Source organism: Leptosomus discolor, chromosome 4, assembly GCF_034619465.1.
Source record: "Leptosomus discolor isolate bLepDis1 chromosome 4, bLepDis1.hap2, whole genome shotgun sequence".
NCBI lineage: Eukaryota > Metazoa > Chordata > Aves > Leptosomiformes > Leptosomidae > Leptosomus > Leptosomus discolor.
The window spans coordinates 82127274-82142450 of record NC_141394.1 but is presented as its reverse complement, the minus strand read 5'-3'; the positions used below and the strand labels follow the sequence as shown (position 1 = coordinate 82142450).

Sequence of the window (15177 nt, the reverse complement as noted above, 5' to 3'; positions counted from 1 at the left end):
CCTGCTGCTGAAAGGCCAACACAGCCAAAGACTACCCAAACTGATGGGGACACCCCAAGACAGAGCGTACGCTGTGCAAGCTGCAGGTAACAGGTGATTTTGGTACAACTGAACAAAAAACACTAGTATTAAATGTAAGGGTGGAAATTAAAAAACAAACAAACAAACAAAAAACACCCACAAATCTATCCTTCCTATTTTCTTAAATTCCACCCAACTGGGAAGTGAAGCTTGAACTTTGAGTTCTGCCCATTACCAACGCACGCTGTCTGGTAACGATGATTATTTCCAACCGTTCTGTAAAGCAGCCTAGAAGGCGACTCGCTCATCCGCAGAAAGAGCTGCTGTGCAGAGGCAATAGATCGTGACTGCAAAATAACGAATGTTTACTCTAGAAAGCAGAGGGATTGTGTCACGCCCTGAAATGGTACAGGATTTTCAGGGGGTTGTTTGCTTGCGGTTTTATAGTAAACATAAATATTTTCTACAGAGTGTGGAAATCCCACCCTTCGACTTGTCTTTGTGAAGTTTTAGTATTTTGAGAAGCAGTTAACTTTGAAACCTGAATTCTCTCCCAGTCCCAAAAAAATTAAGTACACAGTGAGCTTCAGGGAGTCTGAGCTTGTGCTGTGTCAGAAAGTAAGGCTAAATTAATTATACATTGGACTCCAAGCAGCAATTGGAGAAAAAAGATGGGGAATGACAGAGCTGTAACAAGCTATAAGAATTAGCAGCAGTGACAAGCCACACGCCAAAAAGAACCAGAATAAGATGAATCCACCTGGACACATTCAATCCTTCTGCCTGCAGAAAGTGATGCGATCCTTTGGTGTGATCTGTGCTCACAAGTCACCTCAGAGAATCCCACCTCTGCAATCCACAAAGGTCTCAAAGTAACACCAAAAATAGCAAGACAGGACTAAAGCTGGAGGAAATCTCCTTTATTATTATTCCTTAAAATCTGCCCTAGCCATTTCAATTGTACACTGTCAGTAAACCATTCTGAATGGCAAAACAAAAAAGCCAAACTTTTATGAGCCTATTTAAAACTCAATATAAAGTAACACAGTCACCAAGAGCAGAAGTCTCCAAAGGTGACCACGTTGCCTTCTTTATGCCAAGGTAAAAGCTGGTTGGTGCTAAAGTGATATAACTTCCTAAAACTACATGAATGCCACCACCAGCACGATGGTTTTTCCTTACAGCTTCACCGTTTTGCTGGTGAAATATCAAAGTTGGAGGCCGAGTGCCATCTAGTGCCGCACGGTCTCTTTGCAGGGTCTCGCACGAAGGCACCTCTGCTTCAACGAACTCTTAAAGATGCTAACTCACATACAAGAAGCAAATAAAGCTAGACAAGTCGTGTTTTCGCTCAAGTATGAATTTAAAAAATAAACCAAACCAAACCCAACAGTAATTACGGGTGCCAAATAAATGTGTTTGCATCCAAAGGAAAACACCGCCAGCATTTACAGAGGGATCTATCAATGGGGGGGGCGAGGGAATCACAAAATTACTGACAAACTCTAGGCAACGTTTCCTCTAGAGATGGCTAACCTCAGACATCAAGGCCTGATGATTAAATCCCTTTTGTTTATTTATTTTTTTAGCAAAACTCTAGTGTAAAAAAAAAAAAAAAAACACCACAAAAAGAAGTTGCTGATGGTCAGCAACGGAACCCCAGCCTCTTCGGGGTCACCTCTAGGCTTACATCTAAACCAAGTCTGGATCTTCCCTTTTGAGCTCTCCTCCTCATCCGCAACCCTCCCTCCAGTGCAAAACCAGCATCCTCCACTTCCATCCTCCCTCTAAAACCCAAGCCAACAGGCAACAGCCCAGCAAGCCCCAGAGCAAACCGCAACACACTCCGAAGCTGCAGGACATCAGCTCCGAAGCGACGGGATGTCAGGTCCTTGCTCTGCCCTGAGCACCACCACCCAAGCGGACCAGGGGCTACGCAGGGACCCTTAGCTCAACACAAACACCACGGGGACTGGGTTTGATTGCAAGAACAACAGATCTCTGCCCTGCAATCACACCAAAACACCCTTCAAGTCCCAAACTCTACCACCATCATCTTTGGTTCCCCGGCGCTGGTAGAGGTCCAACTTGCTCAGCTGTTTCTTCAGCCGCCCGAGGCACAGCATCACTCTTGGAAAACCACCCTTCTGAGCCCATCTCCTTGACACACGTGCACTGTTCCCTACCCAGCAATTACCAGCTTTCTCAGGCCGACTCCGGTTCTGACTCAACCGAGCACCTTCGTTAGGGATTTCTTCCTTTTCAGGATGACCACATCTGGGCCGTTACAGTTCCCACTTCTCGCCTACCAAACCCTCGGGACACCCCCTGCCTTGCTCTGCTCTACAGTGCTCTCCAGCTGCTCCCCTCTGCCTCATTCCTTTTGCACATACACTCTGCTTCTCCCAACATCTCTCCTAGTTCAAATACTAATTCTAGCCTGACCTGGACCTTCAGTTAAGTGTCCTGAAGTGACTAGTGATTCAGAAGAAGGTGATGCACAAAAAGATTTCTAGAAAGAAAAAAAAAAATCTCTTACCCATATACCCACTAATAATCACGACAACACACAATCCAAAAAATAAAGGAAAACAACAATTAAATTTGCTTTGGGCTGTTCATTCCCTTGGCTGTAAAAAACCAAGTATTGTGACGACGCTATAGAAAATGATCCTTGAGGCTGCTGGCGTTTTTTTTTCTTTGCTATAAAAAAATTGCTAGTCAGATAGCTTTAGTAATAAGCCTTCCCCCACAAAAAGCCTTTTGATTAAAAAAGTCTGAGAAAGAGAGGTCTGCCCTGCATGCACTTATCTTGTAACTCCGGAGCAGGCTGTAACTCTCTGATTGAAGACTACGCTCAGTGACAGATCGGTCTGGTTTACATTTTTAAAGTACACTCACTAAACCAACCCATTTAAGATGACTTTTTAAAGTTCTTGGATTGTATTGTTAAGTTTCACAATTTCGGCGTTCATTAAAAATCCACTTCGTCTTTTTCCAAAAGGTCAACTGGAAAAAAAAAAAAAAAATCTTTCCAGGAAAGTCATAAACAGGCAAATGCACCAGGAGCTCCCATCTGCAGCTTGGCTGCAAAGTTTATCCCCCAAAACAGGGGCAACCAAACCTGGCCCACGCCCAGCGGCCAAACCATTAACGGGGACGCTGCAGACGGGGACTCGGGGCGCAGCTGGATGCTCGGGGGCCTCTTCCATTTCCCGAGCAGCAGCAGGAGAGCAGCAGCTCACGCGGAGGTACGGCGTGCTGACGGCGAACCTTTCACACCTCCATCCTCCCCCCAGCACCGCAGAGCCTGTACTCAAGCCCCGTGTTGCCCTGGATACTCAACTGCGTTCTCGATCACTTCATCATCCACAAGAGTAAAAATTGGGTTAAGAGCAGAGATTTGGAGAATCCAGCTGAAGACAAGACTGAAAGAGACAACATGCTCATCTACAAACCTCCTCAAGAGCAGAGGCAGGACATCTTGGGTCCTGCCACCAAGCACCAACCCAACCCACGTTCTCTCCAGCCGTGCTTTAGACGCTTCACCCGGCTGTTCTCAGGCCGGCAGGTCCTGCACCAGACACCATACACGCGCTGAAAAACCGCCAGAGGAGCTTAAAGTTAATGCACATGTATAAATTAATGCTAGAAAATATTTGTGACCCAGCTTTGCAGGTCCTTCCTACGTCTCACGCTCAACTGGTTGACAAGAGGGCTTCAGGCAGCCTCGGAGAAGGCCAAGCCACAGGGCTGACCCTGCACTTCATTCCCAACGAGAGCTGCCTGCAGGATGGGGCCTCAGAAGGAACCTAAATAAATTCAGCTGAAAGTACAGAGGAGGGAAATCTCTGGGGGCGAAATGAAAGAGATCTGGAACAATGCAAGGAGGACATTCTGGGGACAGTGGAACAGAAGTGACTTGCTTTTGTTTTCAATTAATAAGTGGAACAAATTCCTGAGTCTGTTGTGGACTTCAGTTTTATTTTATTTTTTTTCCCCTTTAAACTTCTGTAGTGGTTTTAATCCCTCAGAAACATTTTCTTCTCATTAAGCTACATAAAAGCATTAGCAGTTTGTTTAATCTTATTCTAACTTTTGTAATAAACAAATTAACTACTGAGCAATGCAAAAAAAAAAAAAAAAAAATCATAATTTCATGGTGCAACAGCTCCACGGAAAAAAGGTCAAAGAAAGTTTGCAAGATCGATACCTGTTTAATGCCTGTCAGAGTTCACAGCTGCAAGTCTTGTGCTTCACAAAGCCTGTCCGTGTGCTCACACAGCACTAGCAAGTTGCACTCCACAGACACGCCGCGTGGTGTTTTACACCTGAAATTACCTCAGCGGAAGAGCAAGTGTAACGTTCACTTTTTGTTTCCGTTCTGTTAATTAAACAGAATTTAAGCCCACTCTGGTTTGTCGTATCACCCACGCGGGTTTACATTTATATCACAAATACGAAGAAAGAAGTAACTTTCTTTCCTCTTTGGAAAAGTATAAAATGTTTAATCATAAATATTTTTCATTATTATCGTTCAGAAAGCATTCCCAGGCATACTTTTCCTCCTTAGACCCACTTATCTTGCACCGCACCACCAGCGTATTTTCAGTTTACAACAGAAATCATTCCAATCACTAAAATACAGCAAAATATCAGCGATATCCCATCATCACAAGGTCCTGCAGTAGAAAACAAAGCCATTTCTGACGAGCACCACGATACCTCATTATCTGGCAGGATACCGCTGGTTTCACAGCTGGGAAGACCAGGATTTCAGCAAGGTCCTGGCACGGCCCCGGTGGGTATCTCACAAGCGCGCCAGGAGGAACACTGCACAGAAAATTACCATAAACCACACACGTACACTACTCAGAAACCATCCTAAAAACGATGTTACTTGTCAGTGACTGGCCTCAACCAGAATGAGCTTTTCAACAGAGCTTCCACGTGGATTTGTTCTGGGCCTGGTTTCCTTCAGCCTTCTTATGAGCAAATTGGAAGATATAATACGAGCCATACTTTCGGAATACGTTGGTAACACCAAAGCGAAGGGAGTCATGAGCCTTCTGGAAAGCGGCAGCCAAAGACCTCGAGAAGCTGGAATTGGTTCCAGAAGTCAAGAAGGATGAAGGTCGATAAAGGGAAGCGCATGGTAGTGGTCCAAGGAAAGGTCAAAATCAGTGGCACAAGTACAACAAGACCAGAGGGGAGGCAGGAGAGCCCACAAACTCCACGCCTGCCACCTGCCATGGCACCTTATTTATTGGCCCATGAAGAGGCAAAGGAATCGGGGTTAGATTTGAAGAGAAAGGGCTGGCAAGGACACGGGGAGCTCAGAGCCATGGAGGAAGTCCTCTGCTATGTTAAAGAGGGAGGAAGGCGAGGAGTTCGACAGAGCGGTTATGGGAAGAACATTCACAACGAACTAGGGTCGATTTTGTGATGAAACACAACTGAAGACAGTCAAAACCCTGGAAGAAAGCACGCTGGGACACTGGAAACCTCGTTCACCAGAGCTGAAAAGCAAGTTGAACAAATGTTTGTTCAGGGATGGAGAGAGGATTTGATGCTGCCTCCGGGGGGAACAGCCTGCAGGACCCTCAGCCTTTGGGCAGCACCACCAATCTGGGGCGGTAGAGTCGTTCAGCAAAAGTTAAAATACCTTCTGGCTTGCCTTTTTTTTTTTTTTAATCAGAACAATTAGAAACTTAGAGAACCTCAGCTCTTATCGCTCTTCCACACTGAACTGCCAGCGACCGGAGCAGAGCAGAGCACAGACAGGAGCATCCGTCCAACCTCACCGCTCCCGCACCCAACACAAGTGAGCTGTTTCAGCCTCTGCAGAGAAACACACCAGAAGCTCCAGACTGCTACAGGACACAGCCCCACAGACCGAGAAAAAGCCAAACTAAAACACGATTTATCACGCAGGAGCACCCGCCACAGCAGCGCCCTGGAAGCCACCGCCGCAATCAACAGGCGGGATGTGGGGACAACATCATGAAAAGAGAAGGAAAATCATTGTGTAAAATCAAAGTAGGGACTTTTTAATATGCAAAATCCTTGTCTTTTGGAAAGTATCTTTTACGTTACGGCCTTCATCAGCACCGCACCATACGTGAGCTGTAGTCACACCCGAGCTCAGACACCGCATTTGCGGAACAGAAGATTTTACCAGTCCTGACATCGGTGTAGTGATGAAAACCTTAAAGACAGGAATAGCAGGAGAAGGCAAGAGGCACAAATCACCTTACAAAGCCACTGCCAGACTGAAAAGTCTGCCTGAACCACCAAGTCCCAGAAAGGGTCAACTTCTGTGTATCTGTATGTATCTACAAATTGCAGGAGAGAGAAGAGATGGGAACAAGTGGTTCCTAATCTACGATATGAAGCACCAATATTTTTGGTGCAAATTATCCCCTTCTTAAAAAGCTTTTAATACCCTCTCGCCATTCACTGTAAAAGCTATGGCACCAAGTTAAAACCCAGGCCCGTTGCCTCATCTTTTTCAGAGGGAAGATTGCAGTTGGGCCACGTCTCACTCCCAGCTCCCAAAGCACTGTGAGATGAAGAGCATATCTCTGTCACAAAGGTGACAGTTTTGGAGACAAACACTTTCTACTGGGCACCACTCTTCTCTTGCTGTGCTATCTACCCTATCAGCAGCACAGGAAAGAGGAGAAAACTAACACTTGACAACGAAGAAGGCAGGCACCCTTCCAAAGCATCCACACATCAGGTTACTGACAACAGAATATCATTTTCACAAACTTTACAGAATTAATACTTTAGCCATTACACCTATAAAAGCAGATTAGATTACCACAGAAAAATTTTAATGTCTATACTTGCTGTGTTACTGTCCAATAAAAGGGGTTTTCCTACTAGCAAAGTTCATTTCGTTGTCTTATGCATTGTTTAAACAAGTTGATTTTTTTTGGGGGGGGGTGTATTCTTGGCTTTAAGTCTCAGACCCTCCTTTCTGCTGTGAAGCAATGTTGTCACAACATCCGACAGAGGCACAACAAATCCTCAAGATACGATATTAAAAGCTCTGCATTATAAAACCACACAAAGCACATTCAAACTGGCAGCAGGGCGATTGAGGACTTCCACGCTCGAAGCGTGCGTAGCGGCGCCTCGGGAAGAGGACTGGGACACACGGCCTCACACGCTGCTCGTGCAGGGTCTTTAAGACCAAAGCAGCAGCTTTACTGCCTCCGTCACCTCCACGGGTGGTACAGTGACAATAAAACAGCCCTTGGCACGGACATCCCTGCCCGGCAGCGCCAGCTTCCAGCTCCTGTCCTCTTGCAGAAGAGCATGGGGCATTATCAAGGTCAACTCAAGGTCTCACTCGCAGGCAAACGCTGAAGGAGATGGCACAACTCAGCTCTTCGCTGCCAACTCATCGTGTCGAGAAGTTCCTGACTTCCAGCAGCAGATTTGGGCTCTGCACGCAGCTTTGCCAGGGACAAATAGCTTTCTGCCAGCTCCTGCTCCGGTCCCACTAACAACTTCTGCCTCCCTGCCTCAGCCCTGACGCCCCCTCCTGCACCACCAGCACCCCCTAAAAAAAGCGAGGCTAGTTTTAAATGGTTTTGTAACCTCGATCAATTTAATCAAGCAAGATCAGGAGTAATCACACAAGTGGCTCCAACAAGGAAACTTGATGCAACAGGGACTCCTGGCAGAGGCAAGCATCTTGCTGTCCCAGTTCCTCCCAGCAGCACAGCCCGAGCTGGAGGAGGCTCACCTTCATTTAGAGCCTAATAATTGCTTTCCAAAACTCACGTGAAAGCCTCAGATTAGAAACCACGTAGGCTTCAGTTGCCTAAATATAGATGCCTGGCATCCTTTGAGACACCTGCCTAAGGCACATCAACCTGGCATAGGACCTACAAAGGACCCGTGCTTTTTTAGAGGCAACTGGAAGCCAGAGAAGATGTATCACGGCATCACAAGTGGCACCAGGTACGTCTGTTTCCGTGGCTGAGTCGCTCCCTGCATAGGTTAGCTCGGTTTAGGAATGAGGAAGACTCGGCTCACGAACCCACAGTAATACGTGTGAAAAAGCAGAGAGGTTCTGTAGGAGACATGCTCAGAAACCAATTTGACTTGATGAATGTACTTGAAAGGGTTTCCCCAAAAGATAAAACTGGGAACAGAAGATATATTTACTACATTTTACTCTACTCTTGTAGTTCTCCGTTATCTCATGTCTCCAGGCAGACATCCCACCACTTCCCCACAACCCATGCATTCAAAGTAAGACATAATAGTGATGCACAGGAGTCTCAAAGTGACAACGAATTTTCAATTAAGCTTCATAAAAGCTTCATCAGAAAGGTTGTTGCACAGATTGTGCTTCAGTTGAGGAAGGAAGTGAAGTGACTTTAAGGCAAGACAACAGGTCAAGGACCAGCTCTAGGAACAGAACCCAGATCCAGAAGCTCAGGGCGTATCTGTTAGGGCTTGGGAGCTCAATATACGGCACACATTTGTTAGGAAAACCAGAACAGGCTGAGCTAGCCCCAGTGAGCTGGACCCACCCAGCAGGAGTAGCCTGCTGGACTCCCACAAAACTGACCAACAGAGCTCTGTGAAAAGAGAGGCACCAACCCTCCCTTAAGCCTCTGTTGTCCCAGCTGATCCAGGGTTGAGGTTTGGGATTCTAACACCGAGTTTTGGTTAAGTAAACCCCTCCTTGCCCACGAAGCTCAACCTCGTTCCCCAACTGCTGTTCACTACTGAACTGCAGTGCTGGAGCTGAAAGCCCGTCCTCTTTCTAACTGTAGGTGCCTACTGTGGCAAACTCATCTGGAGGACATGAGACACAGCAACAGCAACATCCTCAGGGAGGAAAGCTGGATTAACAGGCAACAGCATTTGGGATGTATGACTACCAGAGCAGGCCCAGACTCACATTCCCATGCAAATATTTGTGTCTATTGAAGACAGGAAAAACAGTAATGGGCTTAAACTGCCTGGAAGAATTAAGTTAAACATTAGACAAAGTTTTTTAACTGTAAGAGTAGCAGAAAACCAAAAGGGATCACCAAGGCATGTTACAGAATGTCTTCAAATCAATCATTTCTAGGAATAATAGAAAAATGCCAAGCAGGAGTGGCTCAGATGCATTTGCTGCTGGAGAGATCAAACACCTCCTCAGTCAGGGAGAGGACTGAGGTTTCTTGTGATCCCCCAAAGCCCAGTTTTCTATAGGTCCAACCTACAGAATAGCTGAAGCTCTTTGGAAACCCCCCGATCTTAACCAAGGCTGTACTAAGCCCTGAAGCTGAAAGAAATGGTGTCTCTGGCCCCGGTCACTAAATCCTTCCAGGGTTTTACGGGAATTTCAAAGAACCCAACTCAACTTTCACTGGTGGCAACACATAAATTCCCGTTTCCTTCATTTGTACAAGATTAGGTCTTTAGTTCTAAAACACTTTAAAGCCTCCTTAAGCGTGCACTTAGGACAACAAAGCACTTTTAGACTATACATTACTGGAAAAATAGAGCCACCACAAAGCCACAGCCATCTCCGGGGTGGAATATGGCTATTCTGTGCCAGACGAGATTCTAAAGGAAACGAAGAATAATTACCCTAATTGAAAATGCAACAGAATGACTTGGTTATAATGTCTCTATTAAAGAGCAAATTTCAGATGATAAAAGACGTTAAGAGGAAGAGCTTGAACAAATTAGCGTTCAGCCTCCAGAAGAGCCAGGAAACGTAAGGAGCGACCCAAAGCCAGAACAGCTACAATAAACACGAATGCCCCCAACCGAGGCAAGTATGGAGAGAACTGGCCACGAGCAGAGCTTTCAACTTCCCTCCTCTTTTTTGCGAGCACAATGGAAACAATTCCCCCAAGAACAAAAGCGATGCGTCAGCAGGCCCTCCTCTCTCCAGCTCTTTCAAGTTGGAAGGACAGTTGATTTGCACCATGTGTAGGATAGGAATGCTCGCTAGAACCAAGCGAGATAAATCGCATCCCATCCAAGCTGGTTAACATTAAGACAGAGATGAATCATCTTTACAATGCCTGTAAACAACACTGTTTAAAAAAGGCAGAAATCTAACAATACACCCAAGTCGCACTTACTTTGCAGGAAGTTTCTGAACGTTTAGACCATATGTACTATTGTTAGGAAGAGTGTCGAAATAAGGGGGCAGGCACAAACCCACAAGAATCGGAGGATGTGGACGTAAAGCCACCACAAATGTTCTAATCTCCCTTCTGCTGCGCCTGCAATGGTGTTCCAGCACGTCTAAGCCTTTACGACAGGCAGAGGCTGGGGGGGGGGAAGGACGCACTTGGAGTAACGGAGTCGATGTACATCAGATGTGCCATTTGTGACGGGAGACAAAGCTCAACGCAGCCATCTGCTCCCTGGCTCTGGCTCATTCTCACGCCGGCCTTCAGTGAAGCACTGGTTTTTAAAGGGGGAAATCAAAGTATCGGAAACCACAACAACGCGGGTTACCTTCGTTTGGTAACTCAGATGTGAAGGAAATACCAACACCAGAGCACTGAATACGTAAGTCCCAACGCTGTGCAAGTCCCAGTCAAAAAAATTACTACAAAAGATCCCGGGCTGGACAAAGGACTAAGTGCCTTGGGTGTGTCAAGCCTCTGAAAGACCTCCCCACTTAGCTCGTTCAGAGGGAGACTGAGAGGCAATTTAATTACTAGATGTGAGCATATTCCTTTTTTTAAAGAAAAAAAAAAAAAAAAAAACGGTCCCAAGGAGCTGTTTCATTCAGGGAAGCAAATCTTAATAGCATAAAACGACTGCAGTCTGAAGCCAGATGAATTCCAAGCAGCAAGGAGGCATAATATTTTTGTTTGCGTGCTTCCAGAGCCATTGGTAGAAAGCAACAAAACAAGTGAGGAGTCAGCCTCTCCAGCTAGCATCTGCCCAGCCGGCCACCGCTCAGCGCCACATACGCTAACCAGACACCTTGTCCTGCTCCCTACGGGCATAAGAGTGAAAACCCACCATCTGCGGCACGCGGATACGCTGTGCAGCACAACCTTAAACACACCTAGCCACGTAACGGGGTACGTACAGTCTCCTCCTTACCCCAACAGAACTCCACAGCTAACCCCAAGCAGAAGAGAGCAGACGCTGCTGCTCGAGTATTTTGCAACACGATGAAGATGATCTGGAGCAGTGGTCTAACTCAACATCAATACTGGGGCCAATCTATAACACTGGAGCAGTGGTCTAACTCAACATCAATACTCGGGCCAATCAATATAATATCAATCCTGGGGATAATTCTGTTTAACCTCTTCATTCATGACATGGCTGCGGAGACAGAGGGCACCCTCAGCAAGTTTGCAGATGATCAAACAACTGGATGGAGCAACTGACGGACCAGAGGGGTGTGCCACCATTCAGAGGGACCTGGGCAGGGTGGAGAAACAGTCCAAGAGGAACCTCAGGAACATCAACAAATGCCAAGTCCCACCCCTGGGGAGGAACAGCCAGCCCCAGGCACTACTAGATCTGGGGCCGACCACCTAGAAAGCAGCTCAGCAGAAAAGGACTTGGGTGTCCTGCTGGGCACCAAGCGGACCATGAGCCAGCACGCCCTGGCAGCAAAAGCTGCCAACAGACCCCGGGTTGTGTTAGGAAACGCATTAGCCAGCAGGTCAGGAAAAGTGATCCTTCCCCTCTACTCAGCACTGGTGAGACATGTCTGGAGAGCTGGGCCCTGGTCTGGGCTCCCCAGTACACGAGAGAGATGGAGCTACTGGAGAGAAGGCAGTGAAGGGCCACTGTCATGACTGAGGGATTGGAGCATCTCCCATACAACGAAGGGCTCAGAGAGGTGGGACTGCTCAGCCTGGAGAGGAGAACGCTGAAGGGGGGAAATCCTTTATCAGTGTATAGAAATACCTGATGGGGTTGGGAGCGTAAAGAACAGAGCCAGACTCTTTTCGTTGGTGCCCACTGACAGGACAAGAGGCAAAATACACAAAATTCCATTAAATGTAAGAAAAAAGAAAAAGAAAAAGCCAAACTTTTTTTTTTTACTGTGGTGGTGATCAGCCACTGGAATAGGTTGGCCAGAGAGGCTGCGGAGTCTCCACCCCTGGAGACATCCAAAACCAGGCTGGACACAGTTCTGAGTGACCTGCTGTACAGTCCTACTTGAGGGGTGGGACTAGGTGATCTCCAGAGGTCCTGCTCAGCCTCAGGTATTCTGCGATTCTGTGACTATTTTCCACCAACAGAGATCAGTCACCAGGCTTTTCTTTCCTTCGCCACCTCCAAAAAAAACCCTGAAGAAAAACATTTCAGCATTCAAAGAGACCCAGCAATTTAAGCTGATGACGAAACCGATCACAATTTAGCAGAGATTCTTTCAGATGTTCTTATCCAAGCAGAAACACCGCCAAAGAGAAATAAAGTTGTTCGAGTAAAAATATTACTTCTGAGTTATATCAAAATAGACAGTGTTTCTAACCAGTCTGGCATTTTAATGGCTATATCTTTATAAATTATCTAAAATAGTTTCATGTGACATGAAGAGAAAGCTACCTGTAAAGGCCTAGATAGTACCATTCCCAGGGGAAGGAAGAATTGGGTGAATCAAGCTGAATGTTTTATTCCTTTATTCCATAAATGCCAGGAAAGCCCCTCAGGCAGCACTACCCCACGTTCGAGGAGTCACGTTATTTGTGCCCAGACACCACTATTAATAACTGCAGACACCAGTAATGAAGAGACTAAGGAGACCAGGTAACTCCTCTTCTTCCAGAGTACAGTCACCCCCCGCTCATGCCTCTCTATGCCAACAGCAACCCTGCAACCTGCAGCACTGCACGACAGCGCTGATGGACATCATCTGCTTTGCTTCTGGGTTTGTTGTCGTGAGTCACACATCCTCCCCCATCTTGTCATTTAAGAATGACTGGTTTTTAGACTGTTAGCTAATCATCATCTAGGGTCAGGATACTATCAGAATCCAGCAGCATCCGGACACCTTCACCCCACAGCACCTCTCACAACAGGGTCCTGCTCAAGCTCATCTTCCTCTTCTTCCCAAACACCGCAACTTGCAGAAAGTTCCAAGACTTCAGCAGGTGAACGTGCTGTTTTCGTCTTTGCTTAAAGCAAAACTCAAGTAATTACACTCTCACTTGAGCCAACCAAGGCTTGTTTCTCACAGGCTCCTCTCCCACAGTTGATGGATTTCAGTGTCTCGGAAGATGCAGGCATCAACAACCTCATCCAACGAATGGGACATTTAGACTGTCCGTGTGGATTCTCCAGTGTCAAGTGAGGCACAAACTCAATATTTTTGTTCATCTACAGCCTCTGCTGACCTACCAGGCCATCTGCCTTCACAAAAGCTGTAGGATGTCGACACCTTTGAGGCTCCCACACCTCTGGCCAACACATTACAAAGGCAGCCAACTCCAAGTACCCTTAGAGAGAGAACCCAGAGGCATCATGACCGGTTTCAGCTTAAGGACCACGTTGGGAACACAGGATGAAGGACATTATCTCCACTACTATAACCTCTTGCAACAAGGACAATAAAAGCAGCACCACCTAAGTGGAGGTAACGGGACAGCAACAAAACCAGTGCTGGCATCTCTCACCCCTCGCGGCTCACCAGCTGTGACGGCAGGGAGACAACCACAAAACCCGGCACACATTGGGGCTGTCACAAACTTCTGGTTTCCTGCAGTTTCTTCACACACGCAGCTATGGCTCCTGGGTCTAGGCAGGTCGTGCCTCCTCCAGCTCAGGAGGAAGGAGCTAATATTACTGCCTTTAAACACGTGGAAGGAACAGCAACAAGGAGCTATGAGATGTGGTTTTGCTTATTCTGGCATATAGTTCACTTATTCACGCCCCAGCTATAACAGATTAGTGTAACAAAACATCAGAAGACATTCAGACACTGGGAAGTGATTTTCCATCCTGCCACTGATAAGCATTTCACTAACAGAAAGCTTAGGATTGAAAGCATGTCTTCACCTTCAGTATTGAATACACTTATTTGACCTTAATGACACAAAGGCTTTGCAATTCCAACACAAGGAAGAGCTACTTGGAGCTGGGTAACAGAATCACAAGGAACTTGCCTAGAAGCACGTTATAATTCAGTTAAAGAACAGAAAAAAATAAAAATAAAAAACCCCAGCTTCCTGCACTGACACCATCCTATAATGTATTTTTTCTTGGGATCCTGTTGATTTGCTATACAGCTTTATAGAGAGAGGTCACTTTTCCAGGCTCCCCACCTACCCTACCCAAAGGCTTCCAGAAGGATTACTTCAAGTGATCACCATGAGCAGACTTAAAAACAAGGCAGTGGGAGGTGGTTATGTCAGCAATTCTTTTGCAGCGCTGATTTTCACAGGCTGGTTTGCCTTTCAAAACGAGACAGCTTCAACCTTGCCTGAGAGAGATCATGTAGGCACTGCTCGCTCCAGCTCCTCCTGCTTGTCTGGTCACTGAGGGATAAATGACGCGGACTCAGCTGAGTCAGGCCAGTCCTCGGAGCCTGGAAGAGCCGGGCTGGGAGAGCTGTTCTCCTGCCACGCTTTCCTTCAGGAGACAGCTGCAGGACATGGGATGTTTCCACAGCACAGGAGCCCACTTAGTCCCAAGCAGGAGACCTGCAAGTCAACTGGCACCCAAGCTGCAGAGGACAGCAGGGAAAAGGCCACAGGGTCAGCAGCGCAGGAAGGGGTGAAATAGTAACGCAAAAGCACGCTCTAAGATGACTTTCAGGCTACTATTTATCCAAAAACAGCACAAAGAAAACAAATCCCATGCAAGATGTGCTGACAAGAGCTTAATGCACCGGACACTAAACAGAACAGCAGCACCAGGCCAGGAACTGGAAGGAAGAGACCTCTGCCAGCACCAAAACTGACCTTACCAAAGCCCAGCAAGCAACAAAGATGGCCCATACGTGCCCAAAGGCTCTCCCCAATTACAGGGGAGTACAGACTACTAAGAGGAGACACCAAGAAACGCTTTGCTCCTGAACTCGTGTGATCCCTATACGGGCTTCTTTAGGGCAATGCGTTTTAGGAGTCACGACAGCTCTAGGTTACAGAGACAAACACAAGACAATGGGAAAACCGGAGGGAGACTGGAACACTCAGGGAAATT

The 15177-nt window shown here is 46.7% G+C and overlaps 1 protein-coding gene across 5 annotated transcripts in view; it reads right to left on the bottom strand.

Moving 5' to 3' along the window:
• EXOC6B (exocyst complex component 6B) overlaps nucleotides 1-15177 on the bottom strand; it is a 306693-nt gene that overhangs the window by 253863 nt on the left and 37653 nt on the right. The gene's annotated exons all lie outside the window — the stretch shown is intronic.